This window comes from Anolis carolinensis, chromosome 3 (assembly GCF_035594765.1).
Source record: "Anolis carolinensis isolate JA03-04 chromosome 3, rAnoCar3.1.pri, whole genome shotgun sequence".
NCBI lineage: Eukaryota > Metazoa > Chordata > Lepidosauria > Squamata > Dactyloidae > Anolis > Anolis carolinensis.
Genome location: NC_085843.1, coordinates 123,404,542 through 123,422,183, shown reverse-complemented (window position 1 = coordinate 123,422,183; position 17,642 = coordinate 123,404,542). Strand labels below are relative to the sequence as shown.

The window sequence follows — 17,642 nt, the reverse complement described above, 5'->3', positions numbered from 1 at the left end:
TCTTTCTGAACCATATTCCTGAAACTAGGAACTTAACTGATGGTCAATGAGGTTGTATTATCTTTCCAGTTTGGAACAGTAATTACTATTATCCATTATTCAATGATCAAAAGATCTTAATGCTTGAGCCACACAGAAAACATGTATTCTACAGGCATCAGCTCCAAGAGAATAACTTTTCAGATATATGGTCAGCTTGTATTAATGTCTGTGCCTTATCTGCAAACTATAACTAATAAAAACCGCTGTAGTCCAAGAATATAAAAATAACAAATGTATGTCCTAAATATTAACTTTACTACTGGCAGAGTCTTCTAACTTGCACGCAGGGAAATAGGAGGTTTGGCTCATTACTTTACATAATGCATTCACTGTTCATGATAGTGAAGTTCTTGGTTTTTCAGCATATATGGCAGAATTTGTAATTTGGCCTGGGGGGGAAATAGCACTGTCGAGTGTGCTGCCAGTGTTGCAGAAAAGATGTGATCTGTGATAAAATCCTCTAATTACTTATCATTGACTCACATGGATTGGTTTGAAAATAATTTGTCTGTCTTAAAGCCTGATCAAAGATATATATTTGATGTCAAAAGGAGTTGTTTTGTGCACTTTGGTATTTACAGCACTTCAACAGAAGTAATACTATTTTTTAACCTGATATTCTGCTGCTCAAAGATTAGTAGGCATCATTGTTGAACAACATGATTTTTTTTAAAAAAATTCATGTGTTATACACTTGTTATTCATCTGTGGTGTCATTTCCCATTTCTCCTGCAATCTTAGCATAGTGTAGATCACTATATGGTCAGGGATGAGAATCAGACATACCTCCAGATGTTGTTGGATTGCAACTCCCATCATTTCTCATTATTCTGGAATGGGCTACTGGAATGGGTTTTCATGCAATTCGCTCATTAGGCTATATGAGCACCAGGCTAGCAGAATGGTGTGGCAGTAGTGGGCCAATCAAATCCTCTTGTAAGCAGCTAAATTGGCTTCTGTGTAAAAATGATGTGATTTATTTTATGCTGATCTCACAGTGTATCACATCAACAGTGCAATCATGAATGTATTTACTCAGAAGGAAGTATCATACATCTGAAAAGGTCTTTATCCCTGACAAGCCTGTTTAGGATTGTAAAACTAAACATGTCTGATATTTATTAGTAACTTTCTACATGGAAAATTGCTGGGTGTTATTCACCCTCACAATTGTTTTTAAGTGATCCTTTAGAGTGACTATGACTCCATCTACACTGCCATATAAAATCCAGATTATCTGCTTTGAACTGGATTATATGGCAGTGTAGATTCATATAATCCACCAGTTCAAAGCAGATAATATGGATTATCTGCTTTAATTATCTTAATTATATGGAAGTGTAGAATGGGCCAAGGTTTGTTAGTAAGAAATTGTGGGATCAGAGGAAATAAAAAACTGGTGTGTGTGTGTGAAAAAAACATTAAATCAAACCACAAAATCTGTTCCTGCTGTCAATTTAGGGCCATTCCAGTTAGCCATATAACCCAGAATATCAAGGCAAATAATCCACAATATCCGTTTTGAACATGCAGAGCAAAAGTGGGAATGGAAAGGGGTGAGCAGTCAACTGCTACAAACCACTGTCATGTTTAACCAGAATAGTAATTACATATTTTGCTCCATCTCTTTGCTCCTATGAGACTAGAGACTTTCACTAAAGGAGCAAAAAGGGGTACAAAGTGAGGGCCCTTCCACAAAGCCATATAACCCAGAATATCAAGGCAGAAATCCTACAATATCTGCTTTGAAGTGAGTTATCTGAGTCCATACTGCCTTATATTGCAGTTCAAAGGAGAAAATGTGGGATTTTATTCAGCTGTGTGGAAGGGGCCTGGGATGCTGAAATTCAGTATAAAACCCATCTGACTAGGTTAAGTGGCAAACCTACCTGAAAAAGTCTGAATTGGCTTGCAGGTACAATGTGATTATTTCACATGCTTTTTTTCTACATAATTACTGATTCTAGAAGCAAGTTTGATTCTATTGCTTCACCTTTGTGTCCATATGAAGACTACCATCTTCAACCCAAGAATCTGAAGGAAAAGACACAGAATTTGCTTTTAACACACTGATGGTGCCTCGATCCAAATGTTCCAGCTGTTCTATGTAAATATTACATTATGTTCCTTGATAAAGAAAGAAATGTTAGTAAGAGGTCAGACTTGGCTATGGAAAATTCGTACCTGGACTGGAAAGGTCGGAACTAGTCATGGTGGTACACGGCTTAGTTACATCCCTGTTGCACTATTGTAATGCACTCTACATGGGGTTGCCTTTAAAAAGTACTCCCAGACTGTGGAATTCCTTCCCACAACATTTTTCTGCAGAAAGGCATTTGGAGAAGGATAAGGGGCATGTTGCTGGGGAGGTTGTGGGTAGAATTTGGAGGGTGTGTGTTAAGAATGCATTTTAATTGTATTTGTTGATAATCAAAGTGTGTAACTGTTAGCTGCCTTGAGTCCCCTCAGGGAGAAAAGCAGGGTATTAATAAAGTAAATAAATGCATAATAGAGGCATTCATTATCTTCTGGACTGAGTCAGGTATGGCCCCCACTCACTTCATAAAGACTAGTGGCCTGTTGAATCCTACACTGTATTCTCAATGAGGATAAATTCTGTAACATTAATTCAGTTAATAGGCCTCACCAGTGTCTGCTTTTCTATATTCTGTTGCTATCAAAAATGGCAATAATGACAACTGTCCTCTGTGTTTTCCATCCTAAGAGATACTGCTTTATACCACACAATGATCAGAATTTCATCCTGTGCTGGTTAATATATCCTCCCTTCTCCCAAACCATAAGTCTAAACTGATGGCTGGAGTTCTGCGAATGAACTCCATATGGGATCTTGTCTTCCTTAGATAACATACAGAAAGCATTTTATCAGTTTCCTTTTGATTATTTGGCAGTGGATAACAACAGTGCTGATGATTACACATTTCAAGCTGCTTCCTGACTGCATGATTCTAAATGAAATTTTATTTACTTGTGCATGCAAGCTTTTCTTCATAACATCCAAAATAAAAGGGACATCAGATAGTTAGCTTTGAGCAGGAGTAGGAGAAGACAAGATGCTGTTGAGGAAGGTTACACATTATAATGGAAGCTTTGCATATGAAAATAAGAAGAAATTATTCTTTTTTCTTCTGGTGGGGATGGGAATGTCTGAGAATAATGCATACATCTTATATGGAGTAGCATCACTACCCTAGTATTAAAGTAAGTTAACCAGTCTTGTGTATATTATTCAGGCCCCTTCTACACAGCTGTATAAAATCCAGATTATCTGCTTTGAACTGGATAGTATGGCAGTGTAGACACAGATAATGTGTATTGTCTGCCTTGATATTCTGGATTATATGGCAGTGTAGAAAAGGCCTCAGTTTTACCAAGAGGTTTTAGTTCCTCTCTAGCAGGATTCCCTTATATGCTCAAAGCTGCCAGTTTGGCTCTTTGCAAAGAAAATGTTAATTTCTAAGCAAACAGTGGGAATCATTGCTACAGTGAAGACTTGTCTTCTGCTTCAGTTAGGGCCCTTCTACACTGCCAGAAAATCCAGGTTGTCAAAGCAAAAAATCCACATTATCTGCTTTGAACTGAATTATTGTAGTCAGTACCACCTATATGCAGATGACACCCAACTCTACTACTCCTTTCAACCTAAAGCCAAGGAAGCTGTCCTGATCTCAAAACAGTGTCTGTCAACAGTAATGGACTGAATGAGAGCAAACACATTGAAACTTAATCCCGACAAGACAGAGGTACTCCTGGTCAATCGGAAGGCAGATCAGGGAATAGGGATTCAACCGGTGCTGGATGGGGTCACACTACCCCTGAAGACACAGGTTCACAGTTTGGGGGTCCTCTTGAACCTGGAGGCACAGGTATCAGCAGTGGCTGGGAGGGCCTTTGTACAATTAAAACTTGTGCACCAACTGCACCCATTCCTTGAGAAGCCAGATCTGGCCATGGTGGTCCATGCCTTAGTTACATCCCATCTGGATTACTGTAACATGCTCTACATGGGGCTGCCTTTGAAGAGTGCTTGAAAACTTCAACTGGTCCAAAGAGCTGCAGCCAGGTTGCTAACTAGGGCTGGCTAAAGGAAGCGGACAACCCCCCTGTTGAAGCAGTTCCCCTGGCTGCCAGTCTGTTTATGGGCACAATTCAAAGTTCTGGCTATGACCTTTAAAGCCCTAGATGGTTCAGATCCAGACTATTTGGCTGACTGCATTCTCTTGTACAAACCTGTCCAGGTGCTGAGATCTTCAGGAGAAGCCCTTCTCTTGGTCCCACCTCCATCTCAAATTTCGTTAGTGGGAACAAGAGAGCAGGCCTTCCTTCTCACTGCCCCTTGACTCTGGAACTCCCTACTATTCTTCCATCGGCAGGCTAAAACCTTTTTTGTTCAGACAGGCATTTAAAGGTGAAGGTTTTTAAGCTAGTCAGGGGGTTCTGTGGTTTTATATGTTTTTATGGTTTTAACCTGAATCATTTTTAATATTAATTATGTTTAATACTGTTTTAACTTTTGTATATTTTAAGTTTTATTGTAATGCTTTTATTTGTAAGCCACTTTGAGTCTCCATATGGTAAGAAAAAGTGAGATATAAATAAACATAATAAATAAATAAATTAGTCTACACTGCCATCTAATTCAGTTCAAAGCAGATAATCTGGATTTAAAATGGCAGTGTAGAAGGGGCCAATAAGATATTAAAGACTTTATCACATCTAAATCTAAAGTATAGAAGCAGAGTCTGCATTTAGCTCAAACGAAGGAAGAGTGGATATATAAGTAAGTAGTGATTTCCAAAAATAGTACCAGGCTAAACCTCTTCAGTAATTTTATTTTTCCCTGCTTTGGTTAAATTAAAATAAATATTGAATTTTCATCCTCAGAAAGGAAAATACTTCCACTTTGAATGCTAGTATCAAACTATAAATCTATTAGTAACTACTACATGAATCGGGGTCAATTTTGATATATGTTGCTATGTTATCACCAGAGCATAGATTTGCATAATATTTACATTTGATAAAGTATATTTATAGGAACAGATTGATAAATAATTGCTGTAATAATTTGATCAAAAAGGCAGATTCTCTCACCATAGAGAGGGAGGTTTCAAACAGCTTACCTGTGAGCCTGATGAAACTTCTGTCTTCATGCTACCTGATCATAAATAGCTCCAAGGTCTTTGCTATCCTTCATTATAGTAACGAAGAAGATAGGGAAGTGGTAGAAAACACAGGAGGATCACAAGTTGAAAATGGCATTGTCAGAAGCCACTGGATATGTCAGAGATCAGCAATTGTGATAAAAACTGCCTGTGAAGCCATTCATAGAACATGAGGACTAAGTAAAAGGACATAACCTTGGACTAATACTTTGGATATGCCCACCTTCCTATCATGCGAGCCACCTAATAATACTCTCTAAACACAGATTGTGCTATATGCTTATACACCACCACATAAGCCATTCTCCCCTATGTCTTTACTAGCACATACCACCTCTTTTAAAAAGTAACTGGAAGTATTGCACAGTTCTGAGATTTAGCTTATTATTGTGAGAATCCATCATTTTGTGTTTTTGTTAGTACATTGGTTCGCAGCTGTGCAGAAATGTAGTTCTGGGTTGCCATTCATCTCTCTGTACTCATCATAATAAATATAGACGGCAATGTATTGCTATACCTATTTTTGGGTACTTGAAATCACAACAGCAGAACTCTGCAGGTTCCAATCAGTTACAATGTTTGTCAATTTGAATCCAGCATACCACATTACCATTAAATGTATGTGTCCATATTCACAAGGCAATCCTAGTTAAAAAATCAAATGCTGTTAGCATGTGTGTGAATGTAGCTGGACGCACAAGAAGTAAATTTTCCAAAATATCTCTGCCGTATATCATTCAGGAAGGGAATGCTTATGAAACAAATAAAAAAGCAGAATAGCAACAGGAAAGAACCACATAATTCCACAGTTAAGTGGGTAAATGAGTACAAGGGATAACTAATGGCAATACAACTGGAGGTCCTCTCAATTTTCTTGCTATAAATTGAATTTCAGCTTCTGAACAGGGGTGTGGAGTAGAGAAACATTCACTCACACCATTTCAGCTATCATAGCTTCAAGCTATGAAATCCTTGGATTTGCAGTCTGATGAGGCACCAGAACTCTTTGGCAAAGAAAACTTGAAAAACTATAACTCCCATGATTCTATAGCATTAATTCTAGAGTGAGGAGGTACCCTTTCTAAATCAAAGCTGAAAGTTCAAATAAATCAAATGAGCTCTACCTCAACTTTATGGCTGGATCTACTCTGCTATATAATGTATAATGCAGGTCTGCAAGCATAGACCCCATCTACACTACCATATAACCCAGTTTCTGAATTAGATTCTCTTATTTGAACTGGGGTATATGAGTCTATATTAGGGTTGTGCATTTGTATGAAATTATTTACCATTTCTGTTTGTTCCATTTGTATGGCGCCATTACTGTTTCTGTCCACTGCTGATGGAAATGGGTGCCTATACAAATGGGCTTTTCTGTCCAAGGTCAGAAAAAAAAAATTCAGGCCTTGGGTGGCAAAGCGCCAGGTCCTGCAAGCCGAGCCTATGAGCAACGAGCACTCTGCACTTGATTGTAGGCCCTGCGAGCTGTGCCTATGAGCCATTGAACACTTTATGGCTCATAGGCCCTGGCTTCCAGGCTTACTGTCACACCCTTGACAGTAGGCCTAACAACCAGGGCCTAAGTGCCATCGGGAGCTCAATGCTCATAGGCATGGCTCGCAGGGCCTATAGGTGAGTCCCGAACGCTTGATGCTCGTAGGTCCTGCGAGCCGGGTCTGTGAACATTGAGCATTCGGTGCTCGACTGTAGGCCCTGCGAGCCAGGCCTACAAGACATTGAGCACTCTATGCTTGTAGGCCCGGCAGGCAGGGCCTACAAGCATAGAGCACCCGGTGCTTGGCTGAAGGCCCTGCAAGTCAGGGCCTATAGCCAAGCAACAAAAATCAGCAGAGGGGAAGGGCTACTGTTTCCCTCTGCCATTCGTTTCACTGTTTTTGTTCCTGTGTGGTTGTACCGTTCTGTGCAATCCGAATGGATAAAATGGTACAAAACCATGAATGAAACAGATGAAACAGGATTTGAGCCCAACCCTAGTCTATATTGCCATATAATCTAGTTCAAATGGTGGTATAGATAAGGCCTATGATTGCAGTTTTGTATCATGCATTTAGGACATATTGATGACTCACTGAGGGCTTGAGTTCACTGACATGTGGTGATTGTCCCTAGTGTATTATGTCAAGCAGTCATTTTTATCTTGCACTTCTCAATTTTAAAGTGCCAGTAAAAAATCAAAAGCTAGCAGGAAGTCAAAGTTATGCTGCCCACCAGGAAGTGTGGCCTCACACAACCAAGGTACTCTCTTATGATGCTAGCAACAGTGCAATGTTGCCCATCACTACAACAGTAAGTTGCCATCTTCCTAGTCTCACTTTTCCACTGAAAACATGTTCAAAACAGGTAAATACTCACATCAAGCTATTTCCTACTCTACCATCTCTTGGACATCTGGAGGGGTACATACATGCAACCTTATCACATTGAGAGGGGAAAGCATGGGTGACCATCATTTTAGCATAGAGAATCATCAGCAGTCCTGTTTCGAATAATGCCTCCCCATCACACTCATACATGGAAACTTAATTTAATTAGGATAGCTCAAAAAATGAGGGAGGGAGAAGCCTCTCAAGTTTCCCCATTGACAATAATGTTTTTCTTCATGTGCATACGCATCCGCCATTAACGAGGTACATATGAAGATTCGGAAGTTTCAGAAAGTTTTGAACTTTTTGCCTTCAAAATTCGGAAATGACTTTAGAAACGAAACACCAGTGCCCCCTACTTTCGAAGAGAGTTTAGAACCATTTTTTTTCCTGGATCGCACATGCCTATATGCATTCTGAAAACATATTATGTGGCAGTATATCCTGGTTCTACTTCAATAGATGCATGAATATGTAACCAAAGGTGGAAGAGGAATTTGGTGATCAAACTAGCTCAGCATGTTCATATTTGTAGCACAGAGGGCACAATGTAATGAGAAATCATGGGCTAGAACTGGGCAACCAGGGAATTAGCCACTAAACTACAAAAAGTTAGAAATAATGCTTTTGCCAAATGGTTAAAGATACCTGAAAAGAACCCCATTATTCTCATTGTGATGGTCATATGAGTTCAAAGACATAATCCCCCTTGAGTCCCCTCGGGTGAGAAAGGTGGGGTAGAAGTGTTGCAAATAAATAAATAATCAACTTTATTTTCTTTTAGGGAAAAGGTCAAAAGAGAAGCAGAATGATGACTCAGGATTTCAGCCCTCACAACCTGCAACACCTTTATTAAATCTAGTTTGATTGCTGACAGTGCTCTTCTCTAATGCATTCTTTCTTTTTCAGTTGCAGTCAATTATTTATGAGATCATTCTGGCATACAATTTGAGTTTTATATTTGCTATTTAATGAACTTTTGAAAAAAATACTATATAGGATTTAAAATTACTATATATGATTTATTATGCCATGCACTCATATCTATCATCTGCTGATGTCCTTGTGTAAGACTAAAGAAAAGTAGGCAGCTACACACCACACAATTATGCATTCCAAATTCATGTTATCCTTCCTCGATATTTTCAAGAAAATACTTCCATTTTCTTAGTCACATTTCCAAGTCAAATTTGGGATAAGTGGGTGATTTTGTGTGTATAGGTTAAGTGCCTATGAAATCAAATACTCAGAAAGCACCTGCTATCTAAAATCAAGCAATCTTAAACAGATTTCTATTTTTTGTAGTAATCTTCTTCTCCCTAAAGAAAGCTTTTTAAAACTGAATCCATCATCTGCTCCTGGTTGTGTATTGGTGCCCCAATATCAAATGGGATTAAAATGGAGGATAATTGCTTTTAAATAAAAATGACATTGAACCTGTGAATTTTTCTCCACAACTTTATTCATATCCATATTACTTTGCAATATTTCTTGATATTTTATAATCCATTTCATGTGGTGATGTTCCACTAGTTGGTCATAACTAAGGATGGAAAGGATATTTACAAATATTCAAAATATGATGAAAAATTTTTCTTTAGTGTTAGACAATCTTTATGAGGATTATTCCAGAGAAACACAAATCCTTGCAGTTTGGGATTTCATTTATTTATTTATTTTTTACAAAACATCACATACAAATTACATAGTTTTTTTTTAAAAAAAAATCTTACAACCAGAAGAAAATTGTTAAAATCTGTTATTGCTTTCTTAATTAAAATAAGTGGAAAAATGACTTCAGCACCATTGCCTTTAATGGGACTACACAGGTCCCAGAAGTGACTTGCTATGTTTTCTCAAGTCGCTTTTCTGACACGATAAAAATACACTGCCATATAATCCAGTTTCTGAATCTAGATTCTATGCTTTGAACTGGATTATATGGCAGTGTGGACTCATGTAATCCAGTTCAAAGCAGATAATCTGGATTCAGAAACTGGATTATATGGCAGTGTAGATCAAGCCTTAGTCATGCCTATCTTTAGCTGATTTACTATTAAAGGCCTTGTGGCAGTTGAAAGATTAGTCCATTTTGTTGGGGTTGGTTTTTTTTCTGGTAGGAGCATTTCTCAGATGAAGCTCATTGCTTTCAACTAAGACCACAATGTGTGTGTGCTGTGTATGCATATATATAGTAGCCAATAGTGGCCAAGCTTTCAATGGAAAAAAGAGGAATCAATAAATGTAAATGTATTCACAGCTTGTGGGAGCCCAGAGATTCAGCAAATTCATTATGACCTGCTTGATATATTCAGCCACATCTATTTCCTTTCTTCCACTGCTGTCATAAAGAAACCCACAGCAAACTAAAACAACTTCAAAAGTTTGAATAGTATGATTTCTGGCATCATTCATGCACGCTCTGTGACATTCATAGTTCCCATGATTGGTTTGATAATGCTTAGAATAATCAATAAAAATAACCCACAAAAGGCAGAAATATTGTTTTCCATGCCTTCTTTTTATTAAGTCACAGTGGTCTCACTGCCTTCATTGAACGCACAGAGTTCTTCATTATTCAATAGCACTTTTCAATCCCCAAATGTGCTGCTTTCATTATTGCAGATCATTTTTTCCTTAGGATGTGTGATTTAATTTGAGTGCTGGAATCTAAATCTAAACCCTTTTTCCTACTTACTGTTTCTCTAGCGTAATAAACTGGAGAGAGGCCCAGTCCTTTGGTTTCAGGCTCATGAGAATTTTCCATGCATTTGAATTATGATAAAACCAACACAAACTGACAGACAGTGTGAGATGTTTGCAGAATCCTTCTCTGGCTCATGCTGCCATGTTTTTCTTCTTCATTCCAGTGAAAATGTAGGTGGAATTTCCCTTTACTTATACAGAAGAGCAATTAGGTAATTTTATACTCTGGATGTGATGTTCTTACTATTCCCACCCTTCCCATTACATGGGCATATATATTATTTAACTTAATTTAAAATGTACTAAGCTCTTCTTGCTGTATTTTGAAGCTCCCAGTCTCTACTTCGTTCTATTGAATCTAGCCCTTGACTTGTGCCTCGTAGTCCTACTTTTGTGATCTTGCTGCCTTTAAAGGAATGCTATGAAGAAATTACTGGACTGTTCAGTTTATTTCATGACTGTGTACCATTTATTTGTTCCTTTGTCAGATTCTGTAACACTCCTAAGCAGCACGAACACTGGGAACCAACACGGAGGCCAATAAACAATCTAATATCTTTATTAAAGCAATTAAAGTTTCAAACAAAAATAAGCAGAATAGATAGTCAAGCAGTTGACCTTTCAGGAAAGATCAAAATTAGTCCAATAAATGAAAGTCTTATGTCCAGTATTAAAGTCCAAAGTCCAATAACCCAAACACACCCAAACTTAATGGAAGTTTGAGTGGGGTAAGGAGCAAAGTTCCTCAGGAAAGTACTTGAAGTAAAAGTCCAGAACAAGGTTTCAAGACAAGGCTATGGCTGTTCGTGATGGATCTGAAATGCAGTCCAAACTTGGCAAGGGATGAGATTCGACGCCCGGTCTACTCAAAGGTAAGCGTGCCGGCAGGCCGCTTGGAATTCAGGAGCGAGAGACGATGAACTCTTCAATCCGAAGTTAAGTTGACACCGCACAGAAGATTCTCCGCGCAAGACTTTTAACGAAGTTCATAGCTCCCCCAAGCAGGTGTTTGACTCCCCAAAACTTCCCAAGAGAACTGAGCTGCCAAAATCACGCCAGGTGCCTGACTCCCTAATTCTTCCCAAGAGAACTGGGTTTAGCCACAATCGCCTCGCTCTGCTAATCTGACACTTCATCTTAAACTTTGCCTTTGGGAGCGATCTGTTTTGAAGAAAGCCCTTCTATCAAAACGTAAACCCTCCGGAGATCCGGGGAACACCGGCACCGTCTCAAGGGCATCCTTAATTGGCTCTGGCACAGAAATGTCAACAGAAGGCATGTGGAAAGGAATTGAATCTTGCTCACTTAGGAAAAACCCCAAGTCCTCTTCAGTTTGATCAGCAATGGCTGAGGGGTCAGGGGGCAAAGGTGCCTGAGACATCACAGATTCAATAGGAGCGGTAATGGTTTCAAGGTCCTATGATATTTTTATGCAAACTATCTGCTTCTTTAATTCCGATAAAGCACCTCCAGTTTGTGTGTGCTCCAGTGGCCACATTTCTTTCCCTGGCCCATAGTTAAACCAGCCAATATCTAATGGAAAAAGCAGAAAAGCATCTTTCATCAAATCTAGGTAGATACATATACCCATTCTACATTCATGTCTCAAGCCTCTATAGACGAAGTGCTCATGTGAGTAGAAAGAGTCTTTCTCATGCATGTCTCTTGTCGATACAGGTGAATATCCCTTAACCAAAATGCTTTGAAGTGGAAGTATTTTGGGTTTTGGAATAGCTGTGTTGTCATACAATGTACGTAATGTATCTCTGCCAAGATATAGATCTTGGCAATGAGACTCAAGTTCAAGACATCATTCATACACCATATAAACATAGTCTGAAGGTAATTTTATGCAATATTTATAACTGATGGAGCTCTGGCGTGGACTGGTCCATGAGGTCACGAAGAGTCGGAGACGACTAAACGACTGAGCAGCAGCATGCTGTATATACCGAACCATCAGAAAACAAAGGTGTCACTATCTCAGCCACTCATTTAGACAATTGAGGATTTTGAAGTATTTCAGAATTCCAGTTAAGGAATGCTCAAATTGTATATTGTCTTAGATGTTAGTAACCTGAAAAACTGCAAATTTTCTGGGATGTGGGGTAATGCCCTTAGACACTCGGACTTGTTGTGTCTGAACAACAACTAGGATCCGGATCATAAGAAATTAATTACTGCACAATATTAGTATTATTTTTAAAGAACAACAAGATCCCTCCTTTACATAAAGGAAACATTGACTTTTCAAAAACCTTAATTGTTTAAACAAAGGATGTCGAGATAATAGAAAATAAAAACCTGGAAGTAACTTAATATAATGTTATAAAATGTTTTGTTTACTTGCCCTTCACAATATGTTCCCTTTCCATGATTATTCATTAGATATATGCTAAAATTTATTAAACTACTAACAATAATTTGAATACATCTTAGCCTTCCCTCCCACTCCTTAATGTACAGTATGGAAAATATCATTTTTAAATACTTGTATTATTTTCTGTTTATTAGTGGTATGTGAAAACTACTTTCCTATTTTCACGTGGAGTAGCAATTTGTTTGATGCAAGTAGTTTTCATGGGAATTTTATGCAATGAAAACAAAGCTTCACTATGAAGTCTCTACTGCAGACTGATTACTTACTTTTATATATAAGAAGGAGAAGTCCACATGTGGTGGGAGAACAAGACCATAACCGCTTATCCTCTATCTTTTGAATATTGGACATCATATTCAAATAGCAGTATCTGGATGAAGTGTAAAGATGGAAAAACTATTTGAAAGTTTCCAAAACAATCACAAACATCTTTCTTGTGTGTTAGGAAATCCCGGTAAAGGGAATCATGCATTAAGCAGAACCTTTGTAGTGTGGGATATATTCTGAGTATAATTTGCATATTTTATAGTATACAGGTAGCTTTTGTTATTTAAAAAACACGTTTTTTTTGGCTGAAAACACTTTTTTTTAGTAACAACACATTCCAATTTCAAACTGCAAATGATAAGTGGAATCTTGTAAGACCATTACATACTATGTAACAATATAGTGGATTCCAGACAGACCCCTGGAATCCCAAAAACCAAAAAGCCATCCCTTTATCAATGGAGGAGATTTAAGAAGTGGCTGACTAATGGTCTCATCTCTCCGATGGCAAACAATTACTGGAATTTTACAGCATCATAATATACATAAAAATAGAGAAAAAATAAATTGAAAATAAAATTCTAGAAATATAACATAGCACAGATAAGAAAGGGAAAGAAAAAGAAAAGCGAGAAGAGTAAAATTCACTTTCAACATTTTTATAATGGTAAAACATGATATGAAGTTCACTTACATGACTATGATACATACTTCTATCATTTATTTATATCATTTATTTACCCCCCCCCACACTAATTATCAAAACCCACAATTAATATTATAAATCTGCCTACTGTGTTAACCAATCCTCTTATGATAGGATAACTGTATTTGTCCATTTAAATCTAAGAATTACAACATTGATGCACCTACCATCTAAGCATTTTAATTCCTTACAAATATAATAACCTAATTTTAAAATCCATGCTTTTCATTTACCATCATCTTAATTCATCCTTGTACATTAATTTATTTTAGCCAGTCTTCTTCTTCCACATAATTCTGGCATCACAACCTAGCCACTAACCATTTTCTAATTGTAAATAGTGACAAACTTAGATTTCTCTATTTACCCCACAAATTGATCCCAATTTTAAAATCCTATCTGCATTTAATATCATCATCCTTCTATATTAATTTCTTTTTAACAAATCATAAATTAGACATCCATACCAAAACCATGCATGCTAATCCAGAGTCAAATCAAACCAACTAAACACTTAAACTATTTAAATTTAAAATGAAACTTCTTTCCGATAATCAACTTTTAACACCAAACACCACCCAATTTCTTTTAAAAAAACAACCCCTCTGAGACACAGAAATTATTTCATTAGTCTTAAATGCTCCTTTTTTTGTCTGTTTTCCTCCTGGGTAGACTGCCTCCCCTTTGTCAGACTTCTCCCCCTTTATGATTCCTCCAAATTAACCCTTTCTTCTCCACAGTAAAAAACTTTGCTTTCTATGGATTTTTTTTCAAATCACTTCTCTCTTCCTTCTTTTATTAACTCTTTCCATGCTATCAGATTTTCCCTGCTGTTATCCCCCTCCTCATTAGCCTCAGAAACTGCATTTTTGAGTTGATTAGTCATCTTGTTTAAGATCTTCTTCAATATTTGACTTCCTTTCCTGTTGTTTTGCACTTCTAAAACAACACATGAATTGATTTCCTTTCCATATTTCCCAGATCGTAGAATTCTCCAGTTAAAATATATGTTCAAAAATCTATAATATTTTTCAAAAGAGTCTGATTACAAACATGTTAGGTGAACATGCATGTATATTATTATAACTTTTCTTTAGAACTTTCAACATTCACATAATAATGAATTTAAATTGGAAAGCGAAGAAAAATCAAAACAGACACATCATTCTGTTCCTAATGTTTTAAAGTCTGTAGTAACTACAAAAGGCAATGGCTGGCATCCTGTTAGTGATGTGCAGAAGTGTGATTTCATCTTATGCTAATGCATGATTTTATTTTATTTTTTTGGTCATGGTATAGGTTAGTATTACCTTTCTGTTTCCAAGTTATTGCAGTGGTCCTCATGGACTGACTGCAATAGCTGCACCCAATGCCCATTCTGTGGTCAGATGCAAACCAAAGAACTTACCATGTCACAACAAAAGCTATACTCAGTCACCATTTCCTCAAAAGCTTATTATTATATGGCACTATAATAATTGTGCTCTATGGCCATTCTGTGGTCAGATGTAAACCAATAACAACATCCACTGAAACCTCAACAGGATCCTGATATCTGTCAGTGGAAGATGTCCCTGACCAGCTACAGGAACATATCCAGACACTTGTCTGATCCTGCCCCCACTCTCCACCAGCCACAGAATAGCCATGATAAAACACATGATGAAAAGATTGGTTATTGCAGCAGTGTCAGAGAAGCTGTAGAAAGGACTTCCACATGCAGCTTTCTTACACTGTGTGTGACTTTGTACTATCTCAGTCTTTATATGGGTTGCTTTTTATTCACCATGATGTTCTGTAAAGTAAAATCTCTGGATCTGGCTGTTTGACCATCTATGATAGTACTTAGCCTAGCTATTTTCTAGGATGAGATTATTTAAACTAGCATCCTAACTATGAACATGGTGTTTCCTACAGCATAATCCTTTATGTGCCTACTCAGACCTCAGTCTCAGTTAGTTCAATAGGAATTGTCTGGAATTCATCATTTTAGCTGCATGGGCATATCTCAGTTAACAAAGCATCTGGCAATGGATCTTCTTTTTACAAAATCTTTTTACACGAGTATAGGCAGTCCCGGAATTATGTGCATATATCCTATTTACAAATGAAAGAAAGTGAGGTGAAATGTTCTGAACAGGGGCACAAAAGGCAAAACAAATACCACAGGGATGTTAACCCTTCTCTATTGTATACACACACACACACACACACACATATATACACACTTTAAAAATGTACCTGTACATAGACATTCAACTTAAGAACAGATCTACAGAACCTATCTTGATTGTAACATGGGGACTACTTGTACTTCCTCTTTTTCTTATCTTCTGTCACCTGAAAGGTTTTTTTTCCAGCATAGACATTGGGATGATGGTTAAGAAGGACTGGAGAAAGATAAACTTTCAGTATTGGGCTCCAGCAATATGTCTGCAGTAAATAGTACAATAAAGAAGGGATTTTACTCTAGTTAATATTACTATAATTGTCTGTGCCTATCTACAGCAGACAAGGTGAACAGCAGTTGCCCCAAGATGATAATAATAATAATAATAATAATAATAATAATAATAATAATAATAATAATTTATTTTTGTATCCTGCCATCATCTCCCTGAAGGGACTCGGGGCAGCTAACATGGGGCCAAGCCCAAAAAGACAAAGTGTAAACAAGTTAAAATATAAAACAAACAATAAAATAACAAGCAACAAGCAGTATAAAATCAAAAACGGATTCAAAAACAGTTTTACAAATACATAAAACAAGATAAAAAGTTTTAAAACAATATCAGTTTCACCACCAAAATGACAAAAGGAATAAAAGGAGGTCAAAGCAAAGTGCGTAATAATTAGGTTATTCCATTAAGTACCTGGCTGAGTGTTCCAAGGTTTCCTAAAATGATGTTAGGGGTAGGATGGGATGGGACCAGAGATAAAGTGCAGAAAAGCATCATGGTTGTCTATGGGTCTGTGGTATCTTGTTTAATTGAAAGCGTGCTGAAAGAACCATGTCTTAAGTTGTTTAACAAAAGCAGACAGGGTTGGGGCTAGCCTAATCTCCATGGGGAGGGAGTTCCAGAGCTGAGGGGCTACCACAGGGAAGGCCTTCTCCTTCTTCCCCACCAACCAAACCTGTGATGTTGGAGGGAACGAGAGGAGAGCCTCCCCAGAAGATCGAAGAGATCGTGCGGGCTCATAGGGGGAAAAGCGGTCAGGAAGGTAGGCGGGTCCTGAACCGTTCAGGGCTTTGTAGGTGATTACCTGCACCTTAAATTGGGACAGGAAAACAAAGAGAAAAGGATAGAGAAAATAAGCCTGCTTTACCAGCTATCCTTCTTGCATGTTGAAAAACAGATTTGTAGGTTTCACCACTATATTAGAAATTATAAGAAAGGTGCTGACTGCCGAAAAGGAAAAAAAAAATATTCCACAATGCATTTTGAATTATTTTTTCAAGTAGTCTCTAGAGCATTCAAAAGTGCATAATGTTAATTTTCAATAAAAAGTTTGCTAAAACATGTTGATATGCTCTTTTATTCTGTGATGAAAGATCCTTTCTTTCCAAAGTCACAGTTAAAGAACAAAGGCTCAAGAACCCATCTATTTAGTTAACTGAGGAGATATTTTCTTGATGCCACATGAAACAATGAAAAGAGTGCATTTTAGCTATATATGAAGCTTGTATCAGAAGTGTTTTGGATAACATATGTTCATGCTATGTTATTATAGTAGGACACAGGCATCTCCATGACCATTTCAGCACCAAAACCTGCAAGAACAGATTCTTCTCCACAGATGAAATCTTAAGCCATAAAAATGATTAATGTGATCCAGGACATTCCAGTTTATCTTTAAATTCTAGGGAGGAACATCGAATGATACTAAATTTATAGGCCTTATTTATAGTCCTGGTGAGTATATTGTATGTCAAGACACAGTGATGTATTTTTGTGTCATGTTTTGGT

At 37.5% G+C, this 17,642-nt stretch overlaps 2 long non-coding RNA genes across 2 annotated transcripts in view; one reads left to right on the top strand and one right to left on the bottom strand.

Annotated features, from left to right (window-relative positions):
* LOC134297568 (uncharacterized) overlaps window positions 1-9,055 on the top strand; it is a 73,168-nt gene extending 64,113 nt beyond the window's left edge. The window contains exon 3 of the long non-coding RNA XR_010004362.1: window positions 8,400-9,055. This is a non-coding gene — a long non-coding RNA (uncharacterized LOC134297568). The remainder of the gene's footprint in view (window positions 1-8,399) is intronic.
* A 1,809-nt stretch (window positions 9,056-10,864) lies between these two features.
* LOC134297567 (uncharacterized) lies at window positions 10,865-14,930 on the bottom strand. Its single transcript, XR_010004361.1, has 2 exons — window positions 12,968-14,930; window positions 10,865-11,854 (listed from the first exon to the last, which is right to left on the bottom strand). It is a non-coding gene; the product is annotated as an uncharacterized LOC134297567 (long non-coding RNA).
* Window positions 14,931-17,642: the final 2,712 nt, after the last annotated feature.